An 18,380-nucleotide genomic window follows, 5' to 3' on the forward strand; every position below is an offset into this window, starting at 1 on the left:
TCCTCCTGGTCTCTGCCCTTTCCTCGTCCCAGTCTCTGCTCTTTCCTCCTCCTGGTCTCTGCTCTTTCCTCCTCCCGGTCTTTGCTCTTTTCTCCTCCTGGTCTCTGCTCTTTCCTCCTCCTGGTCTCTGCTCTTTCCTCCTCACCACTTGCTCTGTTGTTAAAGGTCACTAAACCTTTCCTGATTGTCTCTTTTGTCTCTTTCTCTCTGCCTCTTTCTCTTTCTGTCTCTCTTTTTCCCTCTCTTTTTCTCTGTCTTTTTTCTCTCCTTTTCTCTCTGTTTGTCTCCCTGTCTCTTATCTGTCCATCTCTCTTTTTTTCTGTCTCTGGCTTTCTCCTCTCTGTCTATGTGTACGTTCTTCAGTGATCTCTTGGTCATATGTAGCTGAGGGACAACAGCCTATCAGGTTGCACCTGGCCTCCGTTGCATCAGGCTATCAGTTGTCATCGGTGCCTAGCAGTGGCCAATCACATTGTAGTTGTCTTGTTCAGCTGAACAGCTAGACCTATCAGATGGCAGCGTTTCCAGTCAACCCGCGGCTGCATGGAAGACCTGCATTTGACTCTCTCTCTCTCTCTCTCTCTCTCTCTCTCTCTCTCTCTCTCTCTCTCTCTCTCTCTCTCTCTCTCTCTCTCTCTCTCTCTATATATATATATATATATATATATATATATATATACACTACCGTTCAAAAGTTTGGGATCACATTGAAATGTCCATATTTTTGAAGGAAAAGCACTGTACTTTTCAATGAAGATAACTTTAAACTAGTCTTAACTTTAAAGAAATACACTCTATACATTGCTAATGTGGTAAATGACTATTCTAGCTGCAAATGTCTGGTTTTTGGTGCAATATCTACATAGGTGTATAGAGGCCCATTTCAAGCAACTATCACTCCAGTGTTCTAATGGTACAATGTGTTTGCTCATTGGCTCAGAAGGCTAATTGATGATTAGAAAACCCTTGTGCAATCATGTTCACACATCTGAAAACAGTTTAGCTCGTTACAGAAGCTACAAAACTGACCTTCCTTTGAGCAGATTGAGTTTCTGGAGCATCACATTTGTGGGGTCAATTAAACGCTCAAAATGGCCAGAAAAAGAGAACTTTCATCTGAAATTCGACAGTCTATTCTTGTTCTTAGAAATGAAGGCTATTCCATGTGAGAAATTGCTAAGAAATTGAAGATTTCCTACACCGGTGTGTACTACTCCCTTCAGAGGACAGCACAAACAGGCTCTAACCAGAGTAGAAAAAGAAGTGGGAGGCCGCGTTGCACAACTGAGCAAGAAGATAAGTACATTAGAGTCTCTAGTTTGAGAAACAGACGCCTCACAGGTCCCCAACTGGCATCTTCATTAAATAGTACCCGCAAAACACCAGTGTCAACATCTACAGTGAAGAGGCGGCTGCGGGATTCTGGGCTTCAGGGCAGAGTGGCAAAGAAAAAGCCATATCTGAGACTGACCAATAAAAGAAAAAGATTAAGATGGGCAAAAGAACACAGACATTGGACAGAGGAAGACTGGAAAAAGTGTTGTGGACGGATGAATCCAAGTTTGAGGTGTTTGGATCACAAAGAAGAACGTTTGTGAGACGCAGAACAAATGAAAAGATGCTGGAAGAATGCCTGACGCCATCTGTTAAGCATGGTGGAGGTAATGTGATGGTCTGGGGTTGCTTTGGTGCTGGTAAGGTGGGAGATTTGTACAGGGTAAAAGGGATTCTGAATAAGGAAGGCTATCACTCCATTTTGCAACGCCATGCCATACCCAATGGACAGCGCTTGATTGGAGCCAATTTCATCCTACAACAGGACAATGACCCTAAACACACCTCCAAATTGTGCAAGAACTATTTAGAGCAGAAGCAGGCAGCTGGTATTCTATCGGTAATGGAGTGGCCAGCGCAGTCACCAGATCTGAACCCCATTGAGCTGTTGTGGGAGCAGCTTGACCGTATGGTACGCAAGAAGTGCCCATCCAACCAATCCAACTTGTGGGAGCTGCTTCTGGAAGCGTGGGGTGCAATTTCTCCAGATTACCTCAACAAATTAACAGCTAGAATGCCAAAGGTCTGCAATGCTGTAATTGCTGCAAATGGAGGATTCTTTGACGAAGGCAAAGTTTGATGTAAAAAAAATCTTATTTCAAATACAAATCATTATTTCTAACCTTGTCAATGTCTTGACTCTATTTTCTATTCATTTCACAACATATGGTGGTGAATAAGTGTGACTTTTCATGGAAAACACAAAATTGTTTGGGTGATCCCAAACTTTTGAACGGTAGTGTATATATATATATATATAATATGATAAAATACAGTGAGTCAAGTAAATTCTTTTATGAGACAGTATAAGCCTGTTTCATGCCATAAGCAATCATCAGCTGTCCAACCCTCACCTATGGTCATGAGCTTTGGGTAGTGACTGAAAGGGTGAGATGGTGGATACAAGCGGCTGAAATGAGTTTCCTCCGTAGGGTGTCTGGGCTCAGCCTTAGAGATAGGGTGAGGAGCTCGAACATCCAGAGGGAGCTCGGAGTAGAGCCGCTGCTCCTTCGCGTTGAAAGGAGCCAGTTGAGGTGGTTCGGGCATCTGATCAGGATGCCTCCTGGGCGCCTTCCTTTGGAGGTTTTCCGGGCACGGCCCACTGGGAGGAGACCCCGGGGTAGACCTAGAACTCGCTGGAGGGACTACATGGCCCATCTGGCCTGGGAACGCCTTGGGATCCCCCAGAAGGAGCATAGCTCGAGACTCACGCATTGAGACCCCGGATCTCACGGTCTCGCGCATAGGTTACGAAATCTCACGCATCCCATGAAATCTCACGCATCCCATCCAGAACTGGTTAGCTGCACACATAGCAAGGGAAAAGGCTCTATAATCCTGTTAACGAAATAGCCTGTACTTTAGTATATTACTTGGTTTGATGTGATTTGTTAGTGTCAGAAATACATGAGCAAGGTAAAATGTAATTGGTTGAGCGTCACTACATCTAACTGGCTGAGCGTTACTTTACCCAATCAGACACATTCCTCGGTCTTGCTCCTCGATGGTGGGCTTAGGGCTTGTGTTACTTGATGTTTGCGACAGCTAGAAAAATGTCAAAATGAAAGTTAAGCGGTGCACGCACATAGAAAACCAAACTCAACAGTGAATGGATCAAGTCCTGTCCTGGACATGGACGCATTCATCGAGACAGACTGGATGTCTACAAATGTTTCTGTGACATTTGCAAAAGATCTGCAAGCTGTGCTCACCAAGGTGCTGAACGCCACAGCAGTGGCGAGGAGCACAGAGAGAAGAAACAAGCCATGGCGGGTATGGCTTCGTTGCAAACCTTCTTTTTACCAAACGCTTCACCATTGCAAGAGAAGATCACCAAGGCCGAAGTGTTGTTTTCTAATTTGCTGGTGGAACTCAGTTTACCAACCACCACAGCAAACCACATCGGGTGTTGACGTCATTTTGAGAGCAGGAATACCGGCTCAACTAGACTCATTCACGGAGAGCAAAACCATGCGTGCACTTCGTCAGTGTTGCTGGAACCGGAAAGAAATCTATTCATTTTGCGCATGCTTTTTTATAGACCACAGGTCAACACAACAGCGCCTGTAGTGGCGACATCAGTATAAGAGCACATACACATAACCTTGGCCTAGCCAATATGTTAACACCCCCACTTGCTCTATCCTGTACACATCAGTCCCAAAACATAGACTGTAATCACAACACGTCTGGTAGTTACACACAGTAGGCTACTTTACACCACTGAGTGAGTCATTGTCACTTGCAGCGATAATTAGGTCATCCACCCAAATTATCAGAATGACCCTTTCATTTTCAGCTTGTTTGTAATAGACACAATGGTCTTCTGGATTCTGTACAAAACCATTTTTACCGAGGTGATCATGTAACACTCTATTCCAGTTTTGTCCTGATTGTTTCAGAGCATACAGTGACTTGTTTAATTTACAGACTAACTGTTTGTCTGTGTCTGATTTAACCTCAGATCCTTCGGGCTGCTCCATGTACACCTCACAATCAGTTGGAGCATGGAGGTAAGCTGTTTTATCATCCATTTGGTGGAGGACTAGGTTATCCTGAACAGCCATTTGCATCAAGGTGAGGTTATATTTGCAGTTGGAGAGAAAGTCTCCATATAGTCTATCCCAGCTAGGTGACTATAACCTTTTGCAACATATCTGGCCTTGTAGGTCTCAGAGCTGTCTGCATTGTCTTTGATTGTGTAACCCACATGATTACATGTACCCTGTGACGTATGTAAGTTCCACGAGTAGCCTCTAGGAGGCACACGAGCTACAGAGTTTAAACCATACAAACAACCGTCAACAATAGAGAAGAGAAATAAGGATATTTAGAAATACGGACAACTTTGACTATGGATACTTGAATTATTGATAGTTGAACTACGGATATTTGAGCTACAGGACATTTGAACTACGACATAAAGATCCCCCCCACGGAGCTTCCTTGGTGAGCCGCTAGCCAAAGCTAAAAAGTAAACAGCTTTCTGTGTTCCATGTAATCATAGCCATTTACGTAGGATATCTTGATTTTATCCAAAGACAGATGATCTCCTGTTGAAGGAAGAAGGAAGACTCTCGTCTCTTGTGTTTTGTACGCTGCTGGAATCCTGGTGAGATAAGAGTTTAAAATCTTGAAATCTAAAGACTGACAATTTTCCATTGGTTGCTAAGCTAAGCTAACCCAGCTAAAACGTATATCTATGATCCTTAGCAGTTCCCATATGATTCAGAGCTTTAAAACCAGTCAGGACACCCGGTCCATAGGGTTTATTTGATGTAGGAATGTTAGACATTTTAATATAATAATATGCTTGTTAAAAAAACCTGTAAGCTCCAGTTGCCACTAGCCACCGAGCCAACTCGGGCTACATGGCATCCATGGAACCCATAGCAGCCAGCTAGACGTGAATTCACGTTGATAGTGCCGTCTGACTGTCATGCAGCCTGGCTGCGATGACATTGTTTTTAACTGTTCTTACAGCAATAGGCTGTTGTCCTTCAGCCGCATATTAGTTATATGTAGGAAATGATTTAATTCTGAGAATTGACTCTAGATTTGGGTATTTTTATTTTGTTTGTAATTGTTTGATAGAGATTGCAATTAATAAGGAATCTGTACAATTTTGTGCAGACTGGTTTTTTAGTACCCCGAACAACCCCCCTTGCTGCACCCTTTTGGAACCCTTGGATACCCCCTTTGGATTGCCCCCATCATCGCCCTGGATTTGGATTCATCATCATCGCCTCTACATTAACTTGCCCCTGTGATTGTGGTAGGATCTGGACATTGCACCTAGCACAGATTGGAAGACTGAATCATTCCCCCTTTTCTTTTCTTGATTATTTTCTTTGAGTGCACTCATACTTTATTTTGGATTATTTTCTTTAATTTGTTAGTGTAGAATATGGCTGCATAAGTAATATATTAGAAGGGTATAAAATAGAATATAGATAGATGTAGACAATAAATAGAATATTAGGGAGAACTTTTAAAAAGTATAATAGAGTAAAATATATACATATATATATATATAACACATCTAATTTAGTATTGATATTGAAATAACTTTACTTTGAACTGTTGAAATAAATTGGTTTTTTATTGTAAACTATACCCACGAGTGTGTGTGTTGTCTTTGGGGTGAGTACTAGAATCTGGTCTAGAAAAAAACCTAGACCAATCTCCATTGAACTTAGACATTAGACTGTAAACTGTCCCTGCGCAGGCATAGGCCCATTCCCCTGTCGTGCAGGTTACAATTGCATAAACCCAACGATCCCCACTGCTTTCCTTTACCTTCTGGCAGTGTGGTCAGTGTGAAAGTATCATTTCCCATAAGAGAATCCACTTCTTCCTTCACAGCACTAGCCCACATTTCTGACTTTGTTGAGCTCATGGCTTTGAAGGTTTGTGGTACATCACAGGCCACTCTGGAGCAGTAGTCAATATTGGTTAATATCTGGTCATTACACTCAACTTCACATTTGTAGTCTTCCAAGTACTCAGGAGTTTTCCTATCTCTTTTGGGGTAACGTGCCCCATGACTCCTCTCTGTTCTAAGTGTCCTCATTACTCTCTAGATTTTCAATTTTAGCCTCCTGGTTCTCTTTTGGACTCTGGTCAGCCATCTTGGCCGGGACATATTCCTTCCCATGAAAATCATCATCAGTCATTTCTGGATGTGTCTGAGTTTGGCGTTCAAAGCCACTTTTTGTGACAAATTTGACTAGCCTGTGTTTTAGGACCTTCCCAGTGTCTGGGTAGTAGACTAGGTATGATGGGCTATTCTTATCATATCCTGCAAAAATCCCCTTTTCACACCGTGTATCCAACTTTTTCTTGTCTTGCTTGTATGCATAGCACACTGATCCAAACACTCTCATCTTTGACCCATCAGGCCTTTTCCCCTGTCAGCATGTAGTATGGAGTCTGGTTCACACGCCTGTTGTAGCACCTGCTCCGAATTACTGCAGCAACCATCACAGCATATGTCCACAAATTCTTAGGTAAGTTGCTTTCGATTAACACGCGCCTTGCCGTTTCAAACAGTGTTCTCCAATTCCTCTCAGCAGTCCCATTTTGATGGGCTGAGTAAGGGGCTGAAGTCTCGTGCCTTATGGTATTCTTACTAAGTAAAGACTGAAAATCCCGTCCTGTGAACTCTGTGCCATTATCTGACCTTATACACTTGATCTTCCCATAGGGGGCAGTGTCAGCTATGAACTTTTCAGTAGCTTTGGCAGCATCACTCTTTGTTTTCAGGAAATACACATAGACTACTCCTGAGTAATCATCAGTAAATGCCAGAGTATATCTGAACCTGTCTTTTGCCTCGTGCTCTGTTGGGCCGCATAAGTCAGTGTGTGGCGACGGGCGCGGCCAAACATCGGTACACAAAAGAGCCACTCATATCAATAGCTCTGACAACGACTCCTAGAGGATCAATTCTGAGTCTCATCAGCAGCCAGTCAGACTAGCTTGGTCTAGTCAGACTAGCTTGGTCTAGTCAGAAAGGCCCGAACTGAGGAAGCCTCTTGGATGAGAGGCGACACGTCTTCCCGGATATATACCAAGTCCAGTTGCACTTGATTCACCTCCTTTGGAGAACCATGACGAGCTGGATGAATGAGAACATTCACAGACACTAAACAAAGTGATATTGTATCTATATTGATATAGTGTTAAGTGATATCTCCTCTAGCTTTACCTGGAAATATGCCTCAGCACCATCACATTCTGTCTGGTTAAAAGACATGACGTCATAGCTAACCTTAGAAAAATTAAATGCACTATGAAGGGATCAAAAAAACGTTTTTACTGCAAATGGCAGCCTTCCTTCTTTCACAAACCAGTCTGCGTTACCCTCACAGCAGAGATCAGATGGTGATGACAGATCTGTCCTAAGTCCATAAAACTATGCTGAATGTGTCATTATTCATCTGCACCCTTGCAGCTTTGGCTGGCTCGCTTACTCTTTACATGTACTTTACAAACGGACGTTGTTTACAGCTGTAACCGGTTATTTTCTTGCCCGGTGCGGGATTCGATATGGGGTGTACTGCGCCACAAGGCGACATCACTAACCGCTCGGCTAAAGGATCAGATCCGTTAACTAGGGGCTAACGTGTCTTATTAGTAGTTTACACTGCTCTCTTGTTTACTGCTCTTTACAAGTACTTTACAAATGGACGTTGTTTACTGCTCTTGTTTACGGCTCTTTACATACGGACGTTGTTTACTGCTCTTGTTTACTGCTCTTTGTAGTGATATAATGCCATGTATATCCACTGGAACTACACTAGGTGTTATGTACTACCCGGACTGTTATTATGGTTACACCACTACCATGTATGGTTATTACGTCTGCCTACTGAGCCACGATTAAACCTGAGTTCTATAACCCGGTGTGGTCATTAATCCTCTACCAATACTACCCCAAGTATTACTTCATGGTGGCAGCGGTAAAGTACTCTCTATGAAGAATGAAGATAGACTGATAAAATTGTCCGTGGATAATTTCTGTCATCATTCAAGCAAGAGTGCGCCGGAGCTGAGCTAGCCGCAAAGCTAACTAGCTAGCTAGTAACAGGAGGTCATGGCATCACATCTACCGACGATGAATTGGTCAGACCCGGACCTGGGTGAGGCAATTTCACTGTAGAAACAGAAAATGACTCTGTATTTAGAAGATGAGGAAATAAATGGCGCAGCTAAACAAGCTAGGAAAATATGTCGTGGAATCGGAGATGAAGGATTAAAAAGACTGAACGCCAGTGGTCTCACTGATGATGAAAAGAAAAAGCCTGCGAAACTATGGGACTTCTTTGAAAAACAGCTAAAGTTGAACGTTAATTTCAGAATCCATAGACTGCAACTGATGCAACAGACAGAAACCAGATGAGAATGTTGATGATTTTGTGACCAGAGCCAGAACACTAGCACAGAAATGTCAGTTTTCAGACGAAGAGCTTTACGAGCATATGATTGAGCTTATTATTGCGAGCACTCCCCATGATGCCCTGAGGAATGATCTATACAGCAAACCAAAAGGATATTCCTTAGCAGAGGTTCTGGCCGAGGGACGAAAATATGAAGCCCTGACAGCAGGCAATGAACAGTTAGACAAACTTAGCCTGTCACACAATGAGAGAATTCACACTGTGGACAGGGACCGCATATGTCGTAACTGTGGGAGAAGCCACAAACCACGTCGATGTCCTGCATATGATGATGAATGCAATGCGTGTGGTGCAAAAGGTCACTGGGAGCGGTGCTGCAGGAAGGCCAAACGAGAGTGCCAGGAACACTCCAGCCAGAGCAGGAGCGGGGGAAGTAAGTCCCACACACCACAAGACAAACAGCACAAGCGCAAAACCTATATGGACAAAAAGCAACAGAGCAGGACTCGCATACATGCTGTAGAGAGTAGCAGTGAAACAGACAGTGAGAACGAAAGTACTTACCAGAAACAGTTCCACTCCATAACTATGCATAGCATAGACAGCAAGCCGGCCAGAGAGGAGGCGTACACAGTCCTGAAGGTGACACCACCTGACCTACCTGGTCGTGGATACACACTACGTCTGAAGATAGACACAGGTGCGTCAGGCAACACACTCCCATTACGTACCTTCAAGCAGATGTACGGTGAAAATGCATGCACCCAGAAACGACTGAAAAAAACCAACAGGAGGCTATCTGCATACAGTGGTCACGCCATCCCCTGCCTAGGCACCATTGACATTCCATGCCAGTACAAAGAATCCAAATGGATCAATGCAAAGTTCTACATTGTAGACGTACCAGGGCGAGCCATAGTTGGGCTGCCAACATGTGAACTGTTAAACCTAGTGACTGTCAATGTAGATGCAGTGACTGAGAAAGGACATGCAAACCAGAAAAAAGTCAACACAAGACAGACAAAACCCAAAATGACCATATCTAACAGTGCAGACCTAAAGAGAGCATACCCAGACCAGTTTGACAAAATTGGCAACTTCAGTGGAAAGGCCAAGCTCTTCTTGAAAAAGGATGCTGAACCATTCATAGACCCACCACGTAAGTGCAGCATTCACATCAAAGACAAACTGAAAGATGAACTGAATAACCTAGTCGAACAAGATGTGTTAAGAAAAGTAGAACAGCACACAGACTGGTGCTCGAGTCTGGCATACAGCACAAAGAAAGACGGTTCCCTTCGCATATGCTTAGACCCCCAAAAGCTTAATGCTAGCCTTAGGAGATGCCCACACAAGATTCCTACTGTGGAGGAACTGAACCCCAAATTTGCAAATGCAAAAATATTTAGCAAACTTGATGCAAAAGCTGGATATTGGTCAATACACCTAGAGGAAGAGTCACAACTGCTAACCACATTCCGAACTCCATTTGGTAGATACTGCTGGAAACGTTTGCCATTTGGTCTCAGTGTCTCTCAAGATCTCTTCCAGGCATGATGGACCAAATCCTGGAGGGGCTCGACGGTGTCGTCAGCATAGCCGATGATATCGCAGTCTACGGAGCAAGCGAAGAGGAGCATGACAGGAACCTGACCAACCTGATGGAGAGAGCAGCCAAGACAGGTATTGTGTTCAACAGTGACAAGTGCACAATCAAACAGACAAGCATCTCATCCTTTGGCAACCTGTACACAGACAAAGGTATCAAACCTGACCCAGCCAAAATCAGGGACATCCAGAAAATGCTGACACCCCAGAACAGAGATGAACTGAGCAGATTCTTGGGGATGCTGACCTACCTGTCACCCTACATCCCAAAGTTCGCAGACAAAGCACACACACTGAGGGTGCTGCTGAAAAGTGACGTGCCTTGGACATGGGACACTGACCACCAAAAGAGCTTTGAGGACCTGAAATCAGTTATCAACGAACATGACTGCCTGAAGTACTATGATCCAAGCACACCTCTGACACTTGAGGTCGATGCATCACAGAAAGGACTGGGCGTGGCATTAGTGCAGAACAAAAGACCCATAACTTTTGGCTCAAAGACACTGGACGACTGCCAATCCAGGTACAGCAACATAGAGCGAGAAATGCTGGCCATAGTCTATGGAATGCAGCGATACCATACCTACCTGTATGGGAAGTCATTCAATTGTAGTTACAGACCACAAACCCCTCGTTACCATATGCACAAAGCCACTGCATGCCGCCCCGCCACGGGTTCAGCGAATGCTAATAAAAACACAAGGATACAACTACGAGGTCACGTATCGACCAGGAAACCAGATGGTCCTGGCAGACACACTCAGCCGACTACCCAACCCTGAGAACAACAGCAACATCGAGCTGGACGAGCGCATTGATGGAATAGAGGCAGAAGTCGAGGATCCAGAGATGCTCACTGTTGCAATGATAAACTTCTCTCCCGAGAAACAGGACGCACTCCGCACGGAAACCACCAGCGACCCCAGACTCAATGCACTGAAAGAGCTGATCCACCAGGGATGGCCAGACAACATCAAAGCTCTACCAAGACAACTACGTGAGTACTGGTCATTCAGAGATGAGCTCGCAGTTGAAGCAGGAGTCATATTCAAAGGCAGACAGGTGCTCATCCCAGACTCCATGACTGATTCTATACTCCAACAGCTGCATGTAGGACACCAGGGCATCAAAGACATGGCGACTGGCAAGAGAAAGTGTCTACTGGATCAGAATGAACGATGACATCGAAAGAGTCTGCAGGTCATGTAGCGTATGTGTGGAACATCAGGATGCAAATCCAAAGCAACCTCTCAACACACCGTCAAAACCATGGCAATCCCTAGCTTCTGATCTATTCGAGATCGATGGACATCAGTATTTACTGATTGTGGACAGATATTCTAAGTTCCCTCTAGTGGATGAAATGCCCATGCCTGTGTCCAGTCGGGCAGTTGCACAAAAAATGGAAATGTACATGTCTCTTTTTGGAAGGCCTGACGAGATACTTACAGATAATGGACCCCAGTACACAGGGCACACGTTCCAGAAATTCACAGCTGACTGGGGAATCAGGCACGTGACAAGCTCACCCCACTATCCAAAAAGCAATGGATTCATTGAGAGGCATGTGCGACACATCAAATCCATTGTGAAGAAAACCACGAGACAAGGAGGTAACATACAAGTGGCCTTAATACAGGTCAGAGCAACAGCCATCGACAGTAAACTACCATCACCAGCAGAACTGATCTTCGGAAGGCCGGTCACCACCCTGCTGCCGAGTCGAGGGGACCCAGGCAAGGAGGAAAACCGACTCCGCCTGGAGCAGAGAACAGCAAACCTGAAGGAACATCATGACCGCGGCAGAGAACTACCTCCACCCGGTCCCGGACAGCACGTATCTGTCCTAAACAAGGAAAAAGGGACTTGGTATCCAGCCACCGTCGTACAAAAGTGCGATGAGCCAAGGAGCTACATTGTGCAAACATCAAATGGGAAGAAACTCAGACGTGGCAGGAGCCACCTGCGGGAAATTCACCACCCCCATGCACTGAGGAGCGCAAGAACCCGCTTCACAGAACCTCAACGGGACACTCATGCAGCTGGAACTTCTTCCAGCCAAACCTGTGAAACACACAAGACAGTACGCACAAGATATGGAAGAGCTGTTTCCAAACCAGCTCACTACAAGGACTGAGTAGAGACAATCGCACACAAAAGGAGGGCTCTGAATATGTTTATTGTTTTTTGAGATGGACAATTCTGAGTGTGTTGTCTAAAAAAAAAGAAAAAAAAAAGAGAAGGCAACCTCTGTGTAATGACTGTATAATGCTGATCAATGATTGTACCACATTGGAATTGTGTGATATGTTGGTTTATATAACCGAATGTTCTGGAGTATTTTGATACTGTAAAAATTGAAAACTAAACAGGGGGGATGTAGTGATATAATGCCATGTATATCCACTGGAACTACACTAGGTGTTATGTACTATCCGGACTGTTATTATGGTTACACCACTACCATGTATGGTTATTATGTCTGCCTACTGAGCCACGATTAAACCTGAGTTCTATAACCCGGTGTGGTCATTAATCCTCTACCAATACTACCCCAAGTATTACTTCACTCTTTACATGTACTTTACAAACGGACGTTGTTTACTGCTCTTGTTTATGGCTCTTTACATGTACTTTACAAATGGACGTTGTTTACGGCTCTTTACATACGGACGTTGTTTACTGCTCTTGTTTACTGCTCTTTACATACGGACGTTGTTTACTGCTCTTGTTTACTGCTCTTTACATGTACTTTACAAATAGACGTTGTTTACGGCTCTTTACATACGGACGTTGTTTACTGCTCTTGTTTATGGCTCTTTACATACGGACGTTGTTTACTGCTCTTGTTTACTGCTCTTTACATACGGACGTTGTTTACTGCTCTTGTTTACTGCTCTTTACATGTACTTTACATACGGACGTTGTTTACTGCTCTTGTTTACTGCTCTTTACATGTACTTTGCATACGGACGTTGTTTACTGCTCTTGTTTATGGCTCTTTACATGTACTTCACAAATGGACGTTGTTTACTGCTCTTTACATACGGACGTTGTTTACTGCTCTTGTTTATGGCTCTTTACAAACGGACATTGTTTACTGCTCTTGTTTACTGCTCTTTACAAACGGACATTGTTTACTGCTCTTGTTTACTGCTCTTTACATACGGACGTTGTTTACTGCTCTTGTTTACTGCTCTTTACGAACGGACATTGTTTACTGCTCTTGTTTACAGCTCTTTACAAACGGACATTGTTTACTGCTCTTGTTTACTGCTCTTTACATACGGACGTTGTTTACTGCTCTTGTTTACGGCTCTTTACATACGGACGTTGTTTACTGCTCTTGTTTATGGCTCTTTACATACGGACATTGTTTACTGCCCTTGTTTATGGCTCTTTAAATACGGACGTTGTTTACTGCTCTTGTTTATGGCTCTTTACATACGGACGTTGTTTACTGCTCTTGTTTACTGCTCTTTACAAACGGACGTTGTTTACTGCTCTTGTTTACGGCTCTTTACATACGGATGTTGTTTACTGCTCTTGTTTATGGCTCTTTACATACGGATGTTGTTTACTGCTCTTGTTTATGGCTCTTTACATACGGACGTTGTTTACTGCTCTTGTTTATGGCTCTTTACATACGGACGTTGTTTACTGCTCTTGTTTATGGCTCTTTACAAACGGACATTGTTTACTGCTCTTGTTTATGGCTCTTTACATACGGATGTTGTTTACTGCTCTTGTTTATGGCTCTTTACATACGGATGTTGTTTACTGCTCTTGTTTATGGCTCTTTACATACGGACGTTGTTTACAGCTCTTGTTTATGGCTCTTTACAGACGGACGTTGTTTACTGCTCTTGTTTACGGCTCTTTACAAACGGACATTGTTTACTGCTCTTGTTTATGGCTCTTTACATACGGACATTGTTTACTGCTCTTGTTTATGGCTCTTTACAAACGGACGTTGTTTACTGCTCTTGTTTATGGCTCTTTACATACGGACGTTGTTTACTGCTCTTGTTTACTGCTCTTTACATACGGACGTTGTTTACTGCTCTTGTTTACTGCTCTTTACAAACGGACATTGTTTACTGCTCTTGTTTATGGCTCTATACATACGGATGTTGTTTACTGCTCTTGTTTATGGCTCTTTACATACGGACATTGTTTACTGCTCTTGTTTATGGCTCTTTACATACGGACGTTGTTTACTGCTCTTGTTTACGGCTCTTTACATACGGATGTTGTTTACTGCTCTTGTTTACTGCTCTTTACAAACGGACATTGTTTACTGCTCTTGTTTATGGCTCTTTACATACGGATGTTGTTTACTGCTCTTGTTTATGGCTCTTTACATACGGACGTTGTTTACTGCTCTTGATTACGGCTCTTTACATACGGACGTTGTTTACTGCTCTTGTTTATGGCTCTTTACAAACGGACATTGTTTACTGCTCTTGTTTATGGCTCTTTACATACGGATGTTGTTTACTGCTCTTGTTTATGGCTCTTTACATACGGATGTTGTTTACTGCTCTTGTTTACGGCTCTTTACAAACGGACATTGTTTACTGCTCTTGTTTATGGCTCTTTACATACGGACATTGTTTACTGCTCTTGTTTATGGCTCTTTACAAACGGACGTTGTTTACTGCTCTTGTTTATGGCTCTTTACATACGGACGTTGTTTACTGCTCTTGTTTACTGCTCTTTACAAACGGACGTTGTTTACTGCTCTTGTTTACGGCTCTTTACATACGGACGTTGTTTACTGCTCTTGTTTACGGCTCTTTACATACGGACATTGTTTACTGCCCTTGTTTATGGCTCTTTACATACGGACGTTGTTTACTGCTCTTGATTACGGCTCTTTACATACGGACGTTGTTTACTGCTCTTGTTTATGGCTCTTTACAAACGGACGTTGTTTACTGCTCTTGTTTACTGCTCTTTACAAACGGACGTTGTTTACTGCTCTTGTTTATGGCTCTTTACATACGGACGTTGTTTACTGCTCTTGTTTACTGCTCTTTACAAACGGACGTTGTTTACTGCTCTTGTTTACGGCTCTTTACATACGGACGTTGTTTACTGCTCTTGTTTACGGCTCTTTACATACGGACATTGTTTACTGCCCTTGTTTATGGCTCTTTACATACGGACGTTGTTTACTGCTCTTGATTACGGCTCTTTACATACGGACGTTGTTTACTGCTCTTGTTTATGGCTCTTTACAAACGGACGTTGTTTACTGCTCTTGTTTATGGCTCTTTACAAACGGACGTTGTTTACTGCTCTTGTTTATGGCTCTTTACATACGGACGTTGTTTACTGCTCTTGTTTATGGCTCTTTACAAACGGACATTGTTTACTGCTCTTGTTTATGGCTCTTTACATACGGACGTTGTTTACTGCTCTTGTTTATGGCTCTTTACATACGGACGTTGTTTACTGCTCTTGTTTACTGCTCTTTACATACGGACATTGTTTACTGCTCTTGTTTATGGCTCTTTACAAACAGACATTGTTTACTGCTCTTGTTTACGGCTCTTTACATACGGACGTTGTTTACTGCTCTTGTTTATGGCTCTTTACATACGGACATTGTTTACTGCTCTTGTTTATGGCTCTTTACATACGGACGTTGTTTACTGCTCTCGTTTATGGCTCTTTACATGTACTTTACATACGGACGTTGTTTACTGCTCTTGTTTATGGCTCTTTACATACGGACGTTGTTTACTGCTCTTGTTTACGGCTCTTTACAAACGGACGTTGTTTACTGCTCTTGTTTACTGCTCTTTATATACGGACGTTGTTTACTGCTCTTGTTTACGGCTCTTTACAAACGGACATTGTTTACTGCTCTTGTTTATGGCTCTTTACATACGGACGTTGTTTACTGCTCTCGTTTATGGCTCTTTACATGTACTTTACATACGGACGTTGTTTACTGCTCTTGTTTACGGCTCTTTACATACGGACGTTGTTTACTGCTCTTTTTTATGGCTCTTTACATGTACTTTACATACGGACGTTGTTTACTGCTCTTGTTTACGGCTCTTTACATACGGACGTTGTTTACTGCTCTTGTTTACTGCTCTTTACATACGGACGTTGTTTACTGCTCTTTACAAACGGACATTGTTTACTGCTCTTGTTTACTGCTCTTTACATACGGACGTTGTTTACTGCTCTTGTTTACTGCTCTTTACAAACGGACATTGTTTACTGCTCTTGTTTATGGCTCTTTACATGTACTTTACATACGGATGTTGTTTACTGCTCTTGTTTATGGCTCTTTACATGTACTTTACAAATGGACGTTGTTTACTGCTCTTGTTTACTGCTCTTTACATACGGACGTTGTTTACTGCTCTTGTTTACTGCTCTTTACATACGGACATTGTTTACTGCTCTTGTTTATGGCTCTTTACAAACAGACATTGTTTACTGCTCTTGTTTACGGCTCTTTACATACGGACGTTGTTTACTGCTCTTGTTTATGGCTCTTTACATACGGACATTGTTTACTGCTCTTGTTTATGGCTCTTTACATACGGACGTTGTTTACTGCTCTCGTTTATGGCTCTTTACATGTACTTTACATACGGACGTTGTTTACTGCTCTTGTTTACTGCTCTTGTTTACGGCTCTTTACATACGGACGTTGTTTACTGCTCTTGTTTACGGCTCTTTACAAACGGACGTTGTTTACTGCTCTTGTTTACTGCTCTTTATATACGGACGTTGTTTACTGCTCTTGTTTACGGCTCTTTACAAACGGACATTGTTTACTGCTCTTGTTTATGGCTCTTTACATACGGACGTTGTTTACTGCTCTCGTTTATGGCTCTTTACATGTACTTTACATACGGACGTTGTTTACTGCTCTTGTTTACGGCTCTTTACATACGGACGTTGTTTACTGCTCTTTTTTATGGCTCTTTACATGTACTTTACATACGGACGTTGTTTACTGATCTTGTTTACGGCTCTTTACATACGGACGTTGTTTACTGCTCTTGTTTACTGCTCTTTACATACGGACGTTGTTTACTGCTCTTTACAAACGGACATTGTTTACTGCTCTTGTTTACTGCTCTTTACATACGGACGTTGTTTACTGCTCTTGTTTACTGCTCTTTACAAACGGACATTGTTTACTGCTCTTGTTTATGGCTCTTTACATGTACTTTACATACGGATGTTGTTTACTGCTCTTGTTTATGGCTCTTTACATGTACTTTACAAATGGACGTTGTTTACTGCTCTTGTTTACTGCTCTTTACATACGGACGTTGTTTACTGCTCTTGTTTATGGCTCTTTACATACGGACGTTGTTTACTGCTCTTGTTTACGGCTCTTTACATACGGACGTTGTTTACTGCTCTTGTTTACGGCTCTTTACATACGGACGTTGTTTACTGCTCTTGTTTACGGCTCTTAACAAACGGACCTTGTTTACTGCTCTTGTTTATGGCTCTTTACATACGGACGTTGTTTACTGCTCTTGTTTACGGCTCTTTACATACGGACGTTGTTTACTGCTCTTGTTTACGGCTCTTTACAAACGGACGTTGTTTACTGCTCTTGTTTACGGCTCTTTACATACAGACGTTGTTTACTGCTCTTGTTTATGACTCTTTACATGTACTTTACAAATGGACGTTGTTTACTGCTCTTGTTTACTGCTCTTTACATACGGACGTTGTTTACTGCTCTTGTTTACGGCTCTTTACGAACGGACGTTGTTTACTGCTCTTGTTTACTGCTCTTTACATACGGACGTTGTTTACTGCTCTTGTTTATGGCTCTTTACAAATGGACGTTGTTTACTGCTCTTGTTTACTGCTCTTTACATACGGACGTTGTTTACTGCTCTTGTTTATGGCTCTTTACAAACGGACGTTGTTTACTGCTCTTGTTTATGGCTCTTTACATACGGATGTTGTTTACTGCTCGTTTACGGCTCTTTACAAACGGACGTTGTTTACTGCTCTTGTTTACGGCTCTTTACATACGGATGTTGTTTACTGCTCTTGTTTATGGCTCTTTACATGTACTTTACAAATGGACGTTGTTTACTGCTCTTGTTTACTGCTCTTTACATACGGACGTTGTTTACTGCTCTTGTTTACGGCTCTTTACGAACGGACATTGTTTACTGCTCTTGTTTACTGCTCTTTACATACGGACGTTGTTTACTGCTCTTGTTTACTGCTCTTTACGAACGGACATTGTTTACTGCCCTTGTTTACTGCTCTTTACATACGGACGTTGTTTACTGCTCTTCTTTACTG

This window comes from Lampris incognitus, chromosome 2 (assembly GCF_029633865.1).
Source record: "Lampris incognitus isolate fLamInc1 chromosome 2, fLamInc1.hap2, whole genome shotgun sequence".
Lineage (NCBI taxonomy): Eukaryota > Metazoa > Chordata > Actinopteri > Lampriformes > Lampridae > Lampris > Lampris incognitus.